This window comes from Canis lupus, chromosome 22, assembly GCF_048164855.1.
Source record: "Canis lupus baileyi chromosome 22, mCanLup2.hap1, whole genome shotgun sequence".
Classification (NCBI taxonomy): domain Eukaryota; kingdom Metazoa; phylum Chordata; class Mammalia; order Carnivora; family Canidae; genus Canis; species Canis lupus.
Genome location: NC_132859.1, coordinates 37,279,404 through 37,297,169, shown reverse-complemented (window position 1 = coordinate 37,297,169; position 17,766 = coordinate 37,279,404). Strand labels below are relative to the sequence as shown.

General features: G+C 34.8%; 1 protein-coding gene across 15 annotated transcripts in view; it reads right to left on the bottom strand.

The window, feature by feature from the left end:
• RBMS3 (RNA binding motif single stranded interacting protein 3) overlaps window positions 1-17,766 on the bottom strand; it is a 1,291,910-nt gene that overhangs the window by 879,943 nt on the left and 394,201 nt on the right. For 3 of the 15 annotated variants that reach the window (XM_072793067.1, XM_072793069.1, XM_072793066.1), the window contains exon 2: window positions 3,393-3,490. The exons of the other annotated variants lie outside the window; for them this stretch is intronic. The gene's annotated coding sequence lies outside the window, so the exon portion shown is untranslated. The remainder of the gene's footprint in view (window positions 1-3,392; window positions 3,491-17,766) is intronic. 15 annotated transcript variants of the gene reach the window in all.

The window sequence follows — 17,766 nt, the reverse complement described above, 5'->3', positions numbered from 1 at the left end:
AAGAGTCCATAATACTTTTTAGAGACCTAGGAAAATGCTCTTTTTTTAATTAGAAGAAAAACATGAAATTTCAGGTCACAAAAATTTTTTTTTAAGATTTATTTGAGAGAAAGAGAATGCAAGAGACAGAGCATGCCTGGAGAAGGAGGGGCAGAGGGAGAGAGAGAAGCAGACTCTGCTGGCAGGGAACCTGATGCTAGGTTTGATCCCAGGACCCTGAGATCATGACCTGAGACGAAGTCAGACGCTTAACCAACTGAGCTATGCAGACACCCACAAAGAAATTTTTTCATATAATATTATTTGTCTTTTCCCCAACAAAGTCCTAAAATATAATTTTTAACATGGTTTCATGGATGAATGGGCTTGTAAAAGTCAAAATGTGTAATGGTTGCTATCCAGTGATTTATGCTCTGGATGGATGAGCAATCCCCATTTATTAGTTTCCCTATGTCCTGGCCCCTATTTCTAACTCTTTTTAAACCTTTTATGTGATGTGACTTTCTTACCAAAAGGAAACCAACAAATAAAAACACTGTGAAGCAAAGATCTTATGAGATGATTTGTAATAACAATTTCAGGGGCACCTGGATGGTTCAGGTTAATTGAACATCTCACTCCTGATTTTGGTTCAGATCATGATCTACTTAAGGATTCTCTCTCTCTCTCCCTCTTCTCCTCCCCATGCTCAAACTCTCTCTCTCTCTCTCAAATAAATATATCTTTTTAAAATAAATACATAAAAATAAAATAATAACAATCTGATAATAATCAAACTGAAAAGTCTAATCCTCACAGAATCTGAGGGATGATTTCTGGTCTCCAATATACCCCTTACTCATGATGACAATCATGCTGGTAAGTCACATTTGTAATATTAAGTACCTTCATAATCATTATTGCAAATACTATGAGAAAATGTATCTTTTTCAAGTATCTCCCCAAATAGTAGGTAGTGTGGCTCCCAGCACCTTTATGATCAATTTCCTATAGTTATCCTTATATATTCTAGGATTATTATAATATTTTTTATTATTATTTTTAGATGGTGAATAATGAGACTGCATGAGGGTGATGATCCCATGTTTAAATATTTTTGGAAACCATGTTATATAAGAATGCTAAAGAAATTTTGAAATTCAGCTCATCAATCTTTCCTCTTATGTGACAAAGGATATACAGTTCTGAAATACAAAGCAAAATAATAATAAAAAGGCAAAGGGAAATCAGGGACAAAGGCAAATATGAATATTTACTTTCATCAGTTAGCATAACTCATGAGTCACTGCAAGCACCAGAAACCCAACTTCCTCTATAAAAGAAGAGAATTATTGGTTCATGGTTTCTAAGGAAGGACTCAATAACCCCAGGAAGGAAGACATACAAATGGCTTTGAAGACTGCTGTAATCAAGGACCAGAATGCCTCCATGATTTATTATCTTTGTTTATTTTCTCTGCTTCCCTATATGTAAAAGAACTCAAATTCACAAAGAAAATAAATCGTGGGGCTGGGATTTCTAAGGAGTTCTTTTAATCAGTCTGCTACACAAAATGTTTGTTACAGTGGAAATGGTGAGTGAATTCAGGGAATCACATAAAAAATTAGACATTGCAGAAAAAGCATAGCCCATTAACTTTCTGAGACCAAAGGGAAATATATGATTGAAAACAGCCAACAGAGGATTAGGTGTCATGTAGTTTGAGACAAGGGTATATATTCCCTCTTTTTTGCAGTGCAGCTTTTTTTTTTTTTTTTTTCATGTTTATGTGGTCAGGACTTAGTCTTTGCCAATAGGGACTGGCCTATGATTAGAGGATGGGGCCTTGGAAATGACTTATACATCAGATTTGAAAACTACTAGAAATTTTATGTTTATATAAATAGGAAATTAAGGTACAAAGATGTAGACTGGTATATCTTCTAACTTATTATTTTAGTATACATGTCTAGAAATAGTCCTTTTCTGAGTTCCTGGACCTGAGTCTATATTTAATGAGAATATAAAACCTTTAGTAATGAATTGGTTAATTAATGCCCAAACAAACGTCTTCATCCCAGAGTAAAAGAGAATCTACTATTAACTTAATTCTCTTAGTATTTTGTGAAGCAATAAAGATATGCCAACCATATGAACAGGTTTCAATTTAAATAAATTTTTTAGGTTGTATTTATTTTTAATCAATCATTTCTTAAATAACCAATTAAGATTTTTTAATTTTTAAAAGTCTCTTGCATCCTGTTAACAAAACACAGTGTAAGTTTCTTGTCAGTCAGTCTCCAAAACATTGGCAAAGTCAGGGGAACGCCTGTTGTATCGCATTAAGCACTGGGAGCAAAGAGAAATCCTCAGTTACTATGCCAAAGAGAACAAAACTACAGCCTCTCAATTACTATGCATGCACTTCTGAGTGTCGATCATTTATCTTTTAATATTTTTTTTAGATTTTTATTTATTTATTCATGAGACACAGAAAGAGAGGCAGAGACATAGGCAGAGGGAGAAGCAGGGTCCCCATGGGGAACCTGATTCAGTACTCAATCCCAGGACCCCAGTATCACAATCTGAGCTGAGGGAAGACGCTCAACCACTGAGCCACCCAGGTGCCCCCGCATGTTCATTTAGCTGATTGGTTGTTTGGTTTAGTTTTTAGAGTGAAATTTAAAAATTTTAATGCCAGGGCAGCCCAGGTGGCTCAGCGGTTTAGCGCCTCCTTCAGCCCAGGGCCTGATCCTGGAGACCCAGGATGGAGTCCCGCATGAGGCTCCCTGCATGGAGCCTGCTTCTCCCTCTGCCTGTGTCTCTGCCTCTCTCTCTCTCTGTCTCTCATGAATAAATAAATAAAATCTTAAAAAAAAAATTAATGCCACAGAGCTCAGTGAGTAATATGGGGAGGATAAGTATTTCTTCCTGGCTAGTAGCAGAGACTCAAATTAAACTGATAAAGACCATTCTAGTCAATGTTGAAGGCAAAATCTGATTATAAGTTTGACAGCCTTAATACCATATAAGTAGGCTTTTATGTTTATCAAAGTAAAACACAATAGCTTCCACATCTGATTTGTTACCATAGTATAGAAGTATTTTTATGCAGAAAGGTGGAAATTTCCTTCTTTAAAAAATGAGTTTCCTCCCATAATAGCAAGGCTATAATTTAGATTATATAAGTAATGATTTTCCTTGATGTTAAATTACTGAGCATAAACCAGGACTGATTTTTTTTTTTTTATTGATGTATTTGGGCAAGAAAACTGCCCTTTTACTTTTTTCTTTTGCCAAGGTAGGAGGGATTAAAAGTTAATGGCTGCAAAAAAGTGAAGATTGTAGCCCAATTTCTACTGGGTAGATATTATTTTAAAAACTACTGTGGATCCTTCTCAAAACATACTCACTATGGGATGAGACCCTTGATGCCAATTCTCCCTTGCTTCAGCGTGGATGGGTGCACAATGAATTGTGTATTCAGAGGCAGTCTGAAGGCAGAACAATCCTGAGCAAATAATAAGGACCACAAATCAAAACAAGAGTTAAGAGAAAAGGAGAATGGTCACTGGAGCACTTTAGGGCCAGACCTCATTACAGAACATGGTAGGTTTGACTTAAGTCTGCTCAAGAAATACTGTACATTCAACATCTTTACTTACAAAATGGGAACAGAACAGCCATTGTGAGATAGTTAAATGGGGAACGGGTTGATGGCCAGAAAATAATCATCAAAATGCCTCTGACAGGGGCGCCAGGGTGGCTCAGTCAATTAAGCATCCAACTCTTGATTTCAGGTCCTGATCTCAGGGCTGTGAGATGGAGCCCCATGTTGGGTTCTGCGCTCAGTGTAGAGTCTGCCTGAGATTCTTCCCCCTTCCCTTTCTCTCTTCCTCTGTTCCTCCCCACATTTGCGTGCAGGTGCTCTTGTACTCTCTCTAAAATAAATAAATAAGTAAAATGTAAAAATTTTAAAAATTTTGGCAAAGCACCTGTAACATAAACTCTGCTGGGATGGGGGACTTCATGGTACCAAAAACCTAGAGGAAGGCCAAAATGTGAGGAGTTCCTTGCTAAATCCTAAATACTTTGGTCTAAAACCTTAGTAGCAAAGTTTATATTCTGAAGGATAGTCCAGCTCCTAGCCATGAGATCAAAAGACTATCAATTAAATGAACATTTGAAAAGATAATTAATCCACAACATCAGGAAAAGGCAAATTACAACCACAATATATCTAAACACATTAACCAAGTTGCTAAAATTAAAAAGACTGACAATACTAAGCACTGTCAAGGATGCCGAAGAAATGGAATCCTCATATACTGCCGGTGTAAAATGAGCTGGCATATTGTTTGTCAAAACTCATCACATTTTAGTATACACATTCATATAACCGAGCAACACCAGTCCTAGTTATATAGACAACAGATATGTATATCAAGGGACTTGTTCAAGAATGTTATGAATAGCATTATTGGTAATAGCCTTAAACTGGAAAAAAAAATGTCCATCAAAAGTAAAAACACAAACATGGCATGCCATGGAACATCATATAGTAATGAAAATGAATGAGCTGATGCTTAATGGGAAAACCTCCGTGAATTTTACAAACAAAATGTACAGAAGCCAGACACAAAGGAATACATTCTCTATGATTCTATGTAGCTAACTATCAAAATCAAATCAAACTAATCTATATTTCTAGAAGTCAGGATAGTGATTACCTTTGGGGTTACTTCCAGGAAAGGAGCACGAGGAAGATATGGTGGGCTTCTGGTGCTAATAATGCTCTAGAGCTAGATTTGGGGTGTGGCCTAACATGACTATGTCAACTTGGTGAAAATATATCAAGTTACACAGTTATTTATACACCTTTCTGTATTATCTTCCACTAAATAAAAATTTTAAAGCTATCAATAAGTGTCATAGGCAGATGGAGGAGAGTGGATAATGAAAGATACTGGCAGGGAGATACAAATCCTGGCCTAAGAGCCTGTTTTCCACTAAAGAAATAGCAGCCCTTGATTTTAATTGTGCTCTATTTGTCATTTTCTCTGTGATCTTAGACTATTAATTTGAACTCTCTAATACCTGATTTTCTCATTTACAACAGGAAAATATCTTGTAGCTTTATTAGAAAGGTTAAATGAAAAATGTCCAGTAAAGCACTTAGAACAATTCTTGGTACACAGCTGATAATCAACAAATACAGATTCCTTTGTGACTTCTTCTCTTATCCAGTTAGCGCTCATGAAAGGCTGTTTGAAAATAGAAAAATTTTTAAAATCTAATTTTCTCCGCTTATTAACATCACAGGAAATTATTTTTCATATCCGTATCTGTGAACAAGATTTTTTATTGCAATAGGGGGAGAAACATGGCATGGGCTTGGCCTCAGTGTCTTTTTTTTTTAAAGATTTATTTATTTATTAGAGACACAGAGAGAGAGACAGGCAGAGGGAGAAGCAGGCTCCATGCAGGGAGCCCAACGTGGGACTCGATCCCGGGTCTCCAGGATCACGCCCTGGGCTGAAGGCAGCACTAAACTGTTGAGCCACCCAGGCTGCCCTTGGCCCCAGTATCTTAAACTAACCAGATTATAGAGAAGGATAGCCAATATTTAAAACATAGTGTCCAAAGACCAGTGTAAATATAAAGAACTTTATCTCAGGATTGGAAAGGAAGGATCAGATTCAGAGAGAGAAAGGTTATAGCAAGGAAGAACAGGTAATAATTTAAATTTATTTTCCTTAACATAATCTTCCTAGCCATCACCAAGGAGAAGATCTGTTGCACAGATGGGAAAAAAGACCTCCCCCCCCAAAAAATAAAATAAAATTGAATTAAAATAAAATTCTAAAAAGACCCACTGTTAATTTTGAAAAGAAACAAAATACAAAGGAAATTCCAAATGTTAAAGTCATTTTCGAAAAGCATATAGTTAATCAACAATTGAATTTATGGATTCCAGGATGGATCTATTCTGAAACTACTTGCTCTAGAAAATGGTATGATATTCTTGGCTCTATTCAAACCTCCACCACCCCTTTTTTTTTTTACATAACAGCAGAAGTTTTAGTAAAAGAAAATGCTAAACTATAGCATTTTGACTTGTGGGAAATTGGCTAACTAGAAATGAAGGGGGAAAACCAATTCCTTTGAAAGAGAATATGCTGGCCATCTGCATATCTGGGGAGTCAGTAGGCTGTCAAATCTCCCCTACCTAGATGGACTGTAAAGGAATACATGAAACTGCCAACATGCTTCCATACAGCCCTGTAGTTCAATACTCTGGGAGACAGTACTTCCATGAAATAAGAAAAGACAATGGAAACATTCTTAGCTTGGGTGATATTAGAAGGTGTGATAATCCCCTGGCTCAAATAAGTTCCCTGCATGTGAGACAATGGTCCTGGAATGTGAAGAACACAAATAAAGATCACAACTATAGCCACCACAATACAGCAGTATGGGTATCGGTAACAGACACCTAGATTTGGTGACAGCCAGGCCCTAAGACCACTTATTATGTCAAAGGTGATAGTTTATAATACTTGTCTTGAGTTTTCAGTAAAAACTGGGACAGACCTAGAATTCTAAGAAGCAAATGCATTGACAACATTCAGCTAAAAAGTAACACCTTATCACCTTGCACCACTCCAATTACACAGTTCTGATTCCTTGCTTTCTAGCTCCCCATCAGAGTCTAAGTTACAAATCAATAATTGCCATAGCTGATTTGACTTGTTTTCCTCAACTTCCTCCTCCTTGGGTTGGTCTTTAAGTACAGAGAGACATAGCCGTGTGACCCTAGCTCATGGGTCAAATACAGTATACTGACTTCTTTCTCTTCATTCACTACTCAGTGATTCAATTGGAAAAGTGTGACCAAACCTGTCTAGCCCAATTTGTGCTTTATAAACCAGGTTGTTTATTGCTAATGTTCTGTTACTCCTTGGATATGTACAGATTTTTCCTCTTAATTTTTGTCCCATTACTTTAATAGAGTTTTTTTTCTTAAGATTTTATTTATTTATTTACTCATGAGAGACACAGAGAGAGAGAGAGAGAGAGGCAGAGACACAGGCAGAGGGAGAAGCAGGCTCCATGCAGGGAGCCAGAGCGGGACTCCATCCTGGGACTCCAGGATCACGACCTGAGCCAAAGGCAGACGCCCAACCCAAGAGCCACCCAGGCGTCCCACTTTAATAGAGTTTAAAGCTAGATTTAACGGTTGTAATTGCCAAGATCACAGGTATGGCTTTTTGTTGTTATTGATGTTATTTTTTCCCCGTTATTCCTCTGTATAAATAAGGAATAGAGGGAGAATGTTAAAATATTTTCTCAGATAGATTTTCATTACAATTGAATGGTGACAACTATAAGGGTATTTATTTTATCTGTAAAATAGAAACAAAACCATGGATGGCACATGGAAAATTAGATACCTTCTCTCTTAATGAAATGTACCTTCTTCCTGCCTCCATTCATCCTTCTTTCCTTCCCTTCTCTCCCTTTCTCCCTTTTGCCCTCTCTCTCTATTCCTATACCTAAAATATGGAAAAAGATTCTGCATCACTATGATGAGATCCCAGAAGTCAGAGGTAGAAAAAAATACGATCCATGGAAGAAGTCCTCCCAAGTCTTTATTTCCATTAGCAAACATTTATTACACTCTGGTATAATGGAGAATATACAGAATTAGAAGCTAAAGAACCTATGTAGTTACACCAGGCCAAGTTTACTTAATCTCTCGTAATTGTTATACCCTCTGTGGTAATTTTGGACTAAAGTGGCTGTGAAGGAGGACTCTGGAAGTCAGATTACCTGAGTTATAAGTCACTCATGACTTATACTTTCAGTTTGACTTAAGGAAGTTCCTGGTATCAGTTTCATTCTCTAGAAAATAGGAATGATAACAGTACCTATCTTATGGGGTTATGGAAATTAAATGAGTCAGGTTATATAATGTACACAGTGTCTCATATAAAGGAAGAGCCCAGGGAATGATATTATCAGTAGTAGAGTAGCCATAACAATAATTTAAAAACTGAAAAGTGTTATCTAAAATTTTAGTTCTTTTGAAGTCATTTCATGGGAGACATAGAATAATCAAAGTCTGGATATATAAGAAGATAAAGAACATGCTCTATTCATGTTACAGCCCTATAAATAATGATTAAACTTATGATGAGATAGGATATTTTCATATAAAAATAATTATCAAGATCCAAGTACAGACTACAGGCAAAGCTATCCTTCTGACAAGTCCATGTAGCAAGACATGAAATAAGGGTGAAGTAGGAATATACATATCAAGTTCTGAGTCTCGTATATGGGATTGAGACACAGTGAACATTATTATAATAGAACAGTAAAAACTGAGCATCAGAGAATTAGAAGGGAGAAGATTTTAAGTTCAGAGGCACAACAGTAGCTAAGAGAAAGGATGAATTCAGTGTGCTATGTTAGAACTATCAAATGGGCAGGGGTAGAAAGGTCCCAGGAGCCACAAGAACAAGGGACATTTATGAGACAACCCCAGTGCTCCAATTTGCTTGAGTTCCGTGGATTATCCCCCACAAATATGATGTAAATCAATTGATGTGTATATGTGCATGTATGTGTGTATGTACATATGTATGTCTCCATGTATTCTTTGCTTTCTGCACCAAATCTCTCCTAGAAAGTGTACCAAATCTCTCTTAGAAAATGTAAAATTAATATGTAATAGGCTCATATTTCCATGGTTGAAAAAAGATACTATCTTAGCAACTGGCTTAAATACAGGTAAATCAGGTATTTCCAAACCATATGAATTCTAGTGAGTGAAAATACAAATGAAAAAAATCAATTAAGGTTCTCTTTTTTAGCTATTATGATCACTGTGTATTTTAATAAGAATAGCTAATATTTACCAGCTGTTAAGAAAGTGTTAAGCACTACTACATATACCTTTTATCTATTCATTTATTTATTTAATTTTCAAAACAATCCTCTGAGGTATATCCTATTTTACCCTATTAAGGAAACCGAGGCAACCAGTGAGTAGCAAGACACAACTAAGAAGTGGTAGAGCTGAAATGGGCAATGAGGTTCTGGAACCCAAAGAATTCCTACCCACTGTGACAAAGGTGTACATAATAATCATCTGTTGATCTCAAGAATGGTTAAAATCACAGACTCCTGAATCTCATATCCAGAAATTTTAAATCTATGCTAGGCCCAAGAATTTGCATTTCTAACAAGTTCTCAGGGATGCTGATGTTGTGTTCTACAGATCACACTTTGAGTAGCACCACTTTACATTATTTCAACTGTTGGATAAAAGAAAGTGAAATATCATAATATGGAAAAGGTGATCTCTCATTTTCAAAATGCTTAAAGTTCATTTCAAGGCAATATTCCAAAGCACTGATATGAAAATTATAGATTTAGTCCAAAAGTATAATCTTGTTCATTGAGCATGAAGATAGAACTGTTGAACCTATACCAGTATTTAGGATTCAAGCTGTTTTACTCTTTCTCAAATTATCCCAAGTATTTCCTCTGTATGTATTTTCTGCATTGAATAACAACTTATGTGCTTAGCACACTAATTGAAAAATATCAATATTGTAAAGTACTTAATTTAAATTATAGGAGATAATCCACTTGGAAACATTTTAAAAGCCTCTTCTTAGACTTTATTGCAAAAATCCAACATGATAAACAACAACAACAAAATTGACACAAATCATAACCATCTTTAGTGTCTGTGGAAAGGGAAGAAAAGGAGTTACAGTTATCTGATAGAAAAAAAAATCTGTTCAGTTCCTTTATGAGGAAAGTTCTAAATGTTGATGAAAAATAAATAATGCAGACTTCTCTTTCTGATAGGATGCAGTAGACATATCTTTCCCTATTCTTCTTACCAAGTACAATCAGAAAACCTTAACATTGTATTCAAAATAAACATAATAAGGTTTTGAAAAACAGAGGGGAAAAAGATAAACCAGCCAGGATCCTCAGAAGCTACAGAATGACACAGTGGTAAGTTCTCTAGGTTTGCTTTCTGCTTTATGTCTACCAGACTTAGAACTGAAACAGTCAGCAACTCACAAACATCAATGGGTACAGGAAAAACAAAACAAAACCCCAAAGACTGCTCTATCTATCCAAAGAACCAAGAATGGAACTGTCTAGTAAGACAAAGCCTTCCAGATAACACCACTCTACACCAAACAGGGAGAACGAGCAAAGGCTGAGCAGGAGACCTACACTTCTACCCTCTCCAGGCTGTAATGGGGCACTTTAACAAGGGTAGTATCAGAGAAGACTAAGTAGGAAGCTGAGACTTTCACTCTAGCAAGTGGCAATGAGACCATACCTATAGGATTAGTGGAGATGATATGGTTTATGGATTTTTAGCCCCATCAGCAGTAATAAGGTGTCCCAACTCTGCTGAGGCAGGGTCATTGAAGACCAAGTAGAATCAGGATTTTCACCACCACCCCGGGGTAAAGGCCACCCCCTCTTCTTGCTATTGTGTCAGTGGAAGCCACATGGGAACCAGTAACAAAGCAGTCCTATTCCTCACAGCCAAGGTAGTAACGGGGGAATCCTAGAGTAGTTAGAACTCCTATCTCATCCAGCAGTAATGAGGAGCCTGCCTTTTCCTAGGGTGTAAAAAGAGGCTGAGTGGGAAACCTGGATTTCTAGCCCCACCTCAAAGTAATGAAGCCATACATCCCTTCTCCTGTTGGAGCAGTCGTAGAAGAAACCAGTTAAAACAAAAGTCATAAATCAGATCGTAAGTCTTATAACAAACTACATAAAATGACCAGGTTTCAATTGAAAAATCACTTGTCATAACAAGAGTCATTTAAACCTCTTCTTAAATGAAAAAACAACCAGTAAACACCAATGCTAAGATGATAGGAATGTTAAAATTATCAGACAAAAAATTTAAAGCCACCATCATAAAAATAAGTCTAATAAGAAATTATGAACACATTTGAAATAAATTTTCAAAATCTCACCTAAGAAATAGAGAATATAAATATTAAAAAGAACCAAATGGAAATACTGGAATCAAAACATGCTTAGAAATAGTATAGATCAATTATGTATATAATGTAATATACAGAGTAACCACTGAAAAAGCTATATGAAACAATATATTCAAAAATCACTGCAGATAAATCAAAATTTTATTCCAGAAAATAATCAAGTAGCCCACAGGAAGGTAGGGAAAAGAAACTGAGTAATAAAACACAAAGAGAACAAACAGAAGACAAAAAATAAAATAAAACAAAATGGCATATTTAAGCCCTAACATATCTATAATTACATTTAATGTAAGTACTTTAGATATACCTAGCAATTATAGAGATTGGCAGAGTAGATTCAAAAACATGACCCAGCTATATGCTACCCATAAGAAATTTATTCCAAATATAACCATATAGAAAGGTTGAAAGTAAGAGGATAAAAACATATTTATTATGCAAAAATTAATCACAGGGAAGCAAAATGGCTATTTTAGTATCAGATGAATTAGACTTCAGAGCAAAGAAAATTAGAAGAAACACAGAATGACACTGTATAATTTATAAAAGGGTGAATCCATCAAGAAGACATAGCAGCTCTAAATGTGTATTCACCAAACAACAGAGAAGCATGATATGTAAAGCATGAAGTGATAGAACTGAAAAGTCAGATCCAGATATATGGAGTCTTCAACACCACTCTCTCAGAAATTGATACAACTAGATGCAGATTCAGCAAGAATATAGAAAAACTCAAAAGCAGCATAGGATCTAATCACATTTACAGAGAAGCTTTTCAAGTTTCTATGGAATATATACCAAGAAAGACTATATACAAAGACACAAAATAAACCCTTATCATACCTAAAAGAATTGATATTATACAGGATGTATTCTCTAACCCCAACTGAGTCAAATTAAAAATCAGTAACAGAAATGTAACAGGAAAATCTCCAAATATTTGGAAGCTAAACAGCGCACTTCTAAAGAACCCATCTGTCAAAGAAGCCCAAGGGAAATTTAAGAAAAAAAAATGAACTTAATGAAAATGATAATATGACAACAATATTCATGGTATATAGCTGAAGTAGTGGTAAAAAACTAATCTATAGCACTAAATTCATACATTAAAAAAGAAGAAGTGATTCAAATAAATAATCTAGGCTTCCACTTCAAGATCCTGGAAAAAGAAGGCAATATAAATCCAGAGCAAACAAAGTAAGGAAATCATAAAGTTAAGAACAGAAATCAATGAAATTTTTAAAAATGACAGAAAAGTCATGAAACAAAAAGTTGTTTCTTTGAAATTATAACATAAAACTGACAAATCTCTAGCAAGACTGACAAGGAAAAAAGACAAAAGATACAAATTGCTAACACTAGGAATGGAGTGGGATATCACTACAGATCCTATAGATATCAAAGGATACTAAGACAATACTACAAATAACTGTATACATATACATTTTAGACCTTAAGTGATGTAAAATAAATCCTTAAAAACTCCCCAAACTACCGCAACTTACCAAATATGAAATATAAAATTCAGATAACCCTATACCTATTAAGGAAAATAAATTAATAATTTAAAAACTCATACCTCTCAAAATCTCCAGGCCCAGGTGGTTTCACTGGAAATTCTACCAAGATTTTAAAGAAGAATGAATCAATAATTCTTTACAATATCTTCCAGAAAATGGAAGAGGAGGGATTTTATGAAGCTAGTATTACCCTGATACAAAACTAGATAGAAAATATAAAATTAAAACAAAAAAGAGAAATGATGTAATAATATCCTTCACTAATATAGTCAAAAATCCTTAACAAAATGTTGGCAAATAGAATTTAGCAACGTGTGAACAGAATTATACAACATTACCAAGTGGGGCTTATTCTAGGGAAACACAGGTGGTTTGATATTTGAAATAAATCAACATAATCCACCATATTAATAGGCTAAAAAAGAAAAATCATATGATCAAATCAATCAATGCAGAAAAAGCTTTTGATAAAATTCAGCATACATTTATGATTAAATCTCAGAAACAGAAGAATAGAAGGAAACTTCCTTAACTGATAAAGTCAAGAAAAAGGAATAATAAGCACATAGGTCAGAAATGAAAACGGGGTGCCTGGATGGCTCAGTCATTTGAGCTTCCAACTCTTGGTTTCAGCTCAGGTCATGATATCATGAGTTGTGAGACTGAGCCCTGTGTCAGGTTCCATGCTCAATGGGGAGTCGCTTGAAGAGTCTTTCCCTCTGCCCTTCCCTCCACTTGCTCACTCTCTCTTTCTCAAATAAATAAATAAATCTTTAAAAACAAAGAAACAAAAAAATAAAATTATCTTCATCTCCATATAACATGACTGTTTACATAGAAAAATCCCAAGGAATCTGCAAAAATGTCTAAAACAAGTGTATTCAGCAAAATCTCAGGATATAAGAAAAACATACACAAATCAATTGTGTTCCTATATGCTAACAATGAACACATAGACATTGGACTTAAAATATATTATCATTTACAATCACTCAAAAAAAACACTAAGATTCTAACCAAATATGTACAGTGTTTGTATACTAAAAACTACACAATGCTGATGAAGAAATTTTAAACTCTAAATAATTGGAGAGTCATATCATGTTAATGGATGAGAAGATTCAACACAGTAAATATATCAACTCTCCTCAAACTGACACACAGACTTAGTGAAATGCTGGAGTTTTTATAGTTAGAATTTTTTAGCTATAAAACTTCAAGGACCATAAACCAGGTTTTTGTCTTCATGTCTATACACATCTGGAAATATATACAACATATTCTTCTTTTGATTGAAATATTTATCCATCTTTTCCTCCATACATTTATTCAAATTCAAAACAAAACAAAGCATATTGAAAGCCTATTAATGTATATGCCAGGCAATGTTCTAAGCACAGAGAACACCTATGGGAAAATAGACATAATCCTCACCATCATAGATTTTTCTCTGCCCTCCCTCTCTTATATGCTTAAGACTTGCTTCCTTTGGGTACAAGTGAACTCAATGAGATATTTCAGCTTTATTATCTAACCAATGTTGAAAGGCATTGGAGCTCAGTGGAGTTGAGAGAGTAGTAAGGAAATATCTACAGTCCATTTATTTATTAGAAAAAGTAGATTAATAGAGGCACTTTGAAGGGCATCACATCTCTGAATATTTACATACTCCCATGCCTCGGATGTCAACTAGAGAAGAATCCAAAAGCTTTCTTACACTGGCATATTAACTAATCAAATGTATCTTGGTGGCTATCACAAAGGGAGTATGATAGGTTTGACATCTAGAATCTGCTGGACCTGAAGCTAAATTCATACCTTTTATTCTGATGATATATTAAATTTCTCTCTTTCTTATTGTTCATATTGGCACTTTTTCTAGAAGTCTGAAATGAAGTTCACAAATGGAAACACAATGTTGCCTCAAAACTAGCTGAAAATTCACCTTTCCTCTATTTTATCCTAAAACAGTGTTTTAGGAGCTTATATATCAATTATGTACATACCAGACATTATTCTAAGCACTTTGTAGTCATTAACTCATTTAACCATCATGATAAAAATTATGAAATAATACTTATGATAAATCCAATCTTGCTGTCATCTTACAGCAGGGAAAGTGAAGGTGAGGGAGAGAGAGACTGAGAGACTTGTCCAGTGTCACATGGCAAGTGATTGGTGGAACCAGGACTTATGCCTGGGCAGCATGGTCTCACAGTCCATGCTCTGAATGCCATTCTAACTCATGGTCTTATCAGTACATGAACTTCATCCTGGCTCCCTTTTAGATCTACCTCTAATGACAAATTTTTCTTCACTCAAATTTTACTTAGATCTCTGATTTCAGGATGTATAACCTTATTTAAAATCAGAAAACAGAAACTGATATGGAATATATCAGCCAATTTTTATTCCTCACTTAGTCAATAAAGAACATTTAGTAACTTTGTCTCTAGTCAGAAATACGGCAAGTGAGGTATTGGGACTGGAACTGGGTTTATTTGGATGAAAGAGTTTTAGAATATGAATTTGGCCACTATTTCTAAATGGGTAGCAGAAGGTGGGGTCCTTGACATTATCCCCTGAAACTTGCTGATAAGGTTTCTTATTTCAATTATTCAATTGAATATATATTAACATAAGGTCACTATCCCCCTTTGCAGTATATTCATCCTCATTATGGTTCCCTTCATTTGTGCTGTCTTAAATGCCAGTGGAATTTAATTGGGCAATGATAATAAAAAGACAATAACTTCCAACATGTTCATGGCAAAGAAGTCATAATTCCAAGTTTGTATCTTTCTGATTTCATTAAAGAATGCATCACAATGTTAAAAGCAATTTGCTTTGCTACCAGAAAAAAAAAAAAAAGACGAACACTTGCTAATAATTTTCTTGAAAAAAAATTAAGATTAATTTAAGGCTGTTTCCAGTGTCATTTTCCCTTATTACTTCTTAAGTGTAAGAGAAGGATGAAAGTGGAGCTCCTACTTTACCAATAGCCCATTTTATCTATGCTACCACCCATAAGGAGTGCACCGTTAATAGTTATAAAAATTATGAATCATTGCAGTGCTTGTGAGTTGTGATTCTAGAGTTAGTTTTGCTTTCTTTTTAATTTTCCACATGGGTAATTTTTTAATAAGAAAGAAGGCAAAAACAGATGAAGAAAGCTGGAGAAGCACACCCACATCTACATTTACATCTGAGATGAAAAGGATGGTGTGAAAATTCATCAGTAATGACACAATCACTGTGATCATTAAAGTGAGGGCACACAGAGGTGATGGGATAAACCTGGCATTAGCTAGACTGAGGAGGAAGACAATGTTTTTGTGTGTTGGGTTGTTTTGTTGAATCCATTCAGTTGTTCTCTAGCAGATCTTCAAATGTCAATTGTATTAAGAATTAACCCATTCTGAAAATAATGATTCTTTATATTAATAAACTCTTGAATTGATGCCATCCAGTCCTGATGAACCAAAAATGTCCAATTAGGCTTAAAACATCTTTAGAAATATTTAGCCTATTTAGGTATTATTTACCCTATTTCAAAGGAAAAATGTCCATTTCAAAGGAAATGGTTATTCATCCACTGTTTATTCAAAAAATCATTCCATAAATAGCTATTGAGCTATTTATTATGCACTCTATGCATCAGATATTTGATTCAGGATGAGCACCAAGGGGCAGGAGACAGAGGAGGGAAAGGCATAGTAAAAAAAAAAAAATTGAATTTTGGAAAATGTTCTTCAGGAACTTAAATCCTAGGCATGGAAAGTAAAATAATAAAATTAGGCCAAGTATGATTAAGAGTCAGATGAATGTCATATAGTGAATCAGATAATAATTATCATAGGAGCACAGGTAAATTTGGCATAAAGGTAACAAACCTCCAACTTTAGGGTCCTTTACTTGGAAGGATATTCACCCTTTTACCTTAACTTGTATATGCAATTTTAAAATGTTTTTTCTGAAAGTGGGACCCTCAAGTGGTATAAGCTTCAGTTCCCACAGAATGTAGATCTGTCTCTGTATAGGGATCCAGAATAGCAGAACAACAATCATCTCAAGATTTTTCTCAATGAAGATGCCTTCTTTGCATCTCTGTAAATACTATTTTGGTCATGACTAGTGGTTATCTGTTTTCTGTCCAGCTGCTAGCCTTTAGGATCCTTAAAGAACTAATTTGATTTGGTTTACAAAACACACACACACACACACACACACTAATTTTTTGCAAGAGACACCTGGGGCTGTCCTTCAAATCTGAACATAAAGAAAAACTTCAAGGCACATCTCTATCATAAAAAATAAAAAATATCTAGAGAAGAACAAGTATTGGTCACCAAATTGAGCCCAACTCTTCCTGGAACCAGCAAAAGAATTCAATACAGAACTAAAAGTCTTGCTTGGAGATAAGGTGTAGAGTCGTATGTACACAATTCTTTATATGCCCTCAAATAAGTCAGGAGTAGTCCCAGAGCCAAAGGCAGGACTGAAGAAGGGAGACGGCATTTCACGATGACTGCTTCAAAGTTGATAGGAATATAGGGACAAGGAATCTAACTGATCATTACAAGACATTAATGTAAATTTCATGTATAAATATAAATATATATGTATAAACTTAAATTAATTCTAGTCCATTTATTCCTTTGTTTTATGGCTCTCTGACTTTGTCGTTCTTAGAAGGAACTCATATACACTGATATTTTTTATTCTAGAATTTTATAGTTTATACATAAGATGCTGATCCCAAAATTATTTTAGCATAAGGTTTTAAAAAGATGTTCATCTTCTTTCTTTCTCCAGGTGTCTAGTAAATTTTACCAAAAGAATTCATTTAAAAATTTGTTTCTCAGTAATCTAAAATGCGACCTTAATGTATACTAAATTCCCAGAAATATTTGGATCTATTCTTAGAAATTCTATTCTACTCCATCCATAACGCTGCATCATTTATCCATGCATGAGTATAAATTATTTTAAATATTATAGTTTTAAAGTATGTTTAAATATTCATTAGGATTATTCATTTGCTGCCCTTTATTCACAATATTTCTTTAAATTTCTTTGCTGTTCTTGGGTGCTTCCATCTTATTTGAAGTTCTGATATGTGATGTTTCCTTTGTTTATATAGAATTAAATGTACAGATATGTTAGATATTTCTTTGTTCTTTAATCATTAATTCAAATCAGATATTTGC